The sequence below is a fragment of the Pinus tabuliformis genome, chromosome 7 (assembly GCF_031772625.1).
Source record: "Pinus tabuliformis cultivar Carrire ecotype Pingquan chromosome 7, CPIR1, whole genome shotgun sequence".
Taxonomy (NCBI): Eukaryota; Viridiplantae; Streptophyta; class Pinopsida; order Pinales; family Pinaceae; genus Pinus; species Pinus tabuliformis.
The window spans coordinates 1,455,125,912-1,455,129,328 of NC_142293.1; the positions used below are offsets into that span (position 1 = coordinate 1,455,125,912).

Genomic DNA, 3,417 nt, shown 5'->3' on the forward strand with positions numbered 1-3,417 from the left:
ATGGAATTTAATGCCGAATTGACCTCCCTTGCTCTCGAGGATCATTGGAGAGGCAATGTTGGTTGCATCGACTATAAAATTATCACCTTGCAATTTTTTTTATTTTTTTTTGTTATAATTGTAATCTTAATATTAATATTTCAAAATATTTAAACATTATATTTATTTATATAAAAATATAATTTCAATAATTAAACTGATAGGCTTCTCTTCTTGAAAATGGTTTGGCCAATTTTCATCACATCTTTTGTGCTCATGCTCACCGGGCATCGTGTGCATGACTTCCATGATATTCCTACACCCTATTCGTTGTTCCACCGATGAAAGAGAAGAAATAGAAGAAGCTCAAAGCTTCTCTACTTTCAATGTTATAACAATCTTCATGGCGGTTTATTTTCTCGCCTTCAACATCACTAGAAATCACATAATTGTTCTCTCACGCATTTTTGTGGGTTCTTGCTCGTTATTCTTGCAACACCTCTAGTTGTTTCTATGAAGCTTTTCATTAGATAAATGTATTCCAGAGGCGAGCAATTGATCCCAACAGTGGTTAAACTGACTCGAAGAATTTAAGCATGTTAATTTCATTGTCTATAAAATTCACGACCATAGATGTCTACCTTGCTCAGTGTAGAGCTTCTCACAGTTAGCCTTAGTGTAAAATCCAATCCAAAATCTAGTAACTAAGGCTTAACATTCTGCTTTTCTGAACTTTTCAAAATTGCAATTTAAAAAAATTGTAATTTTGGAAAAAATGAAATTGTTGTTTTCTATGCAACAATGTATCAACCACCCTCTAATACCCTTTTTTGAACATTAAATTGTCTATGGATCCACTCTCCATACGGACACTATTACATTTATGAGGCATATGTCCATTTTTTCTATTTATTCATGTTACATAGATTTACAGAGTGACCCAATGGCCATTTTCCTTAACTCAATTGCGACTGAAGTTTTTTGGAGGATTTGAATACTAAACCCACAATAGTGGACCACTTTCATCCACCCAAGAGACCTCTAGTGGTTATAAAACCCTATTAGGCCAACACCAATTATAATAATCTTTCCTTCTCGTGTTTGATTTCTATGAAAATTACCAATTCATAGAAATTCTAGACTGAAATAATCTTACTGTAGCCCTTTTATTAGTAAGTCACTGGTGTGACCTGCTAAGCCATCGAACTATTGTGGGTGTTTTATTTGAACCCTGAGCTTTGTCTGCCACTGTGATAACATGGTTATTTTCATTCCCACTGAATGAAAAATGTGAATATTTTGATAATCCAAGGATTTTAGGATTGACTAAGATTCTCTTGGGATTTCAGGATGTTTAGCAAGCCAGGCTTTGTTGGTTGGAGGTCTGAGTTTTGCTAGCTCAAAGTAAAAATATCAGTTTTTTTTCTTTCTAGGATATAGGTGATTTTAGAAGTTATGGACAAATGATTCTTTTTGTTTTCGAAGTGCAACAAACCACTGAACACAAGGATCTTCTGTTTAGCTTTTGTTTAGCTAAGATTTTAGAATAGAGTGCACTATTCCATTGAAATCACCCAGAAATTGCACCCGATCTCAACAATTATTCCTTTCTCTAAGGGAATTGAACCTTGGTGGGTGGCATCACATCCCACTGCCTTGATCGTCAAACTCCAACCCCATTGAGAGCAATAGAATTTTGCAAATAATATGATGTTTTTTTAGATTCCATTGTCATCGAGAGTTCATGCGTGTTCATCAAATTTGCACCCAGTTTACCAACTACCATTGATCTGATAATTGTTCATTAAATGCTCAATGGGAAAAAAGGGTTAGCACCAGTATACAATGTTGATAAATGTTGAGTGGTTATAAGTTTGAAAACATTGATTTGTTTGTCTCTATATTTTTCTGAACTTATATTCTTCTCAACATTCATCAAATAGATTTAATGTGTAGTTTGAATTAAACTTCAGGTTCAATATAAGCGGCGTCTTGAAGAGGATCTACAACAGACATGTGGTGCTTGTGGGTGATTCCATTGGGAGGAACCAATGGGAGTCTCTGATTTTCATGCTTGTAGAAGCAATTCCGAACAAGAAACAGATTTATGAAGTCAATGGAAATCCCATAAAAAACACAAGGGATTTCTATCCTTCATATTTGTAGATTACAATTGTACAATAGAGTATTACAGGGCACCATTTCTAGTTTTCCAGGGCTACCCACCTAGAGGAGTTCCTCATGAGGTCTAAACCACGCTGATAGTCGACACCCTAGATTATACTTCACATCTCTGGTCTAATGGGGATGTGCTCATCTTCAACATAGGACACTGGTGGAACTATGGAAATACAATTAAAGGGTATGTATGGTTTTTGATATTTCATTTTTGAGGATAAAAAAACCATGCCATTTTAAGGAATGTAATTTTTTGACAGAAGTTTTTTGTAGGGGTTGTTATTTCCAAGAGGGAAATACAGTGGACATGAAGATGGATGTCGAAACCACACTCCAGAGAGTAATAAAGACATGGGTTGAATGGTTTCTCCAACATGTCAAATCTGAAAAAACCCATCTATTTTGCGTAGCTACGCTCCTGTTCACTACTAATAATTTTGGCCTCACTGGTCCATGGAAAACGCTTTCAATTCATAGGATGAAACATCTATGTACTAGATGCGAAAAAAGAAAATAGAACCATTCTTCTATGTGATTTTGATTTTGAATTGGTCATAAGCTCATGACTCAAATATTACAACATGCTTTCCTCTTAAATGGTATGATTTGAATATTTTTAGGGGTATACTTTTATTTAAAAGCTTAATCTCATATATGTGCCTTTCAACATCTTAAAATGCATAGGAGGGTCCTGGAAAACTGGAGGGAAGTGTCATAAGGAAACTTGGATAGAGTTTATTTCTACTTGGTTTCAATGGGAGCCAGTAAGTAACCAGATCATGTCTGAAGCAATCAGACAACTCAATGGCAATAAGAATGTGCAATCATTAAACATAACATATTTGATCGAATTCAGAAAGGATGGTCATTCCTCATTGTACTATTTGGGGAATGGGCATGGACTAGATCCACTCCAAAAGAAAGATTGCAGCCACTGGTGTCTACCCGGTGTCTCGGATACATGAAATCATTTTCTTTATGGCTACCTGCTTGCCAGTGGATATGAAATAGATATGAGCACATTAATGAACAAGGATAACATTATTGAGTAACCTACATTTTTGGATGGTGTAAAATTTGTTTCCCCAGTACCACACCCCACAAAATGGGAGGTGGATTGTTAAATTAATTTCATAAACAACAAAAATATTTGCTTATAAGAGTTCCTTTTACTTAACACATGCCCCGTGATCCAGGGGGCATTCTTTTGGAGAACGAAATAATAATTTGCAGTAGTGGTAGAATGGAAAAACATGACCT

General features: G+C 35.4%; 1 pseudogene; it reads left to right on the forward strand.

Moving 5' to 3' along the window:
• The first annotated feature begins 1,787 nt into the window (after nt 1–1,787).
• LOC149253216 (protein trichome birefringence-like 11) lies at nt 1,788–3,209 on the forward strand (annotated as a pseudogene).
• Nucleotides 3,210–3,417: the final 208 nt, after the last annotated feature.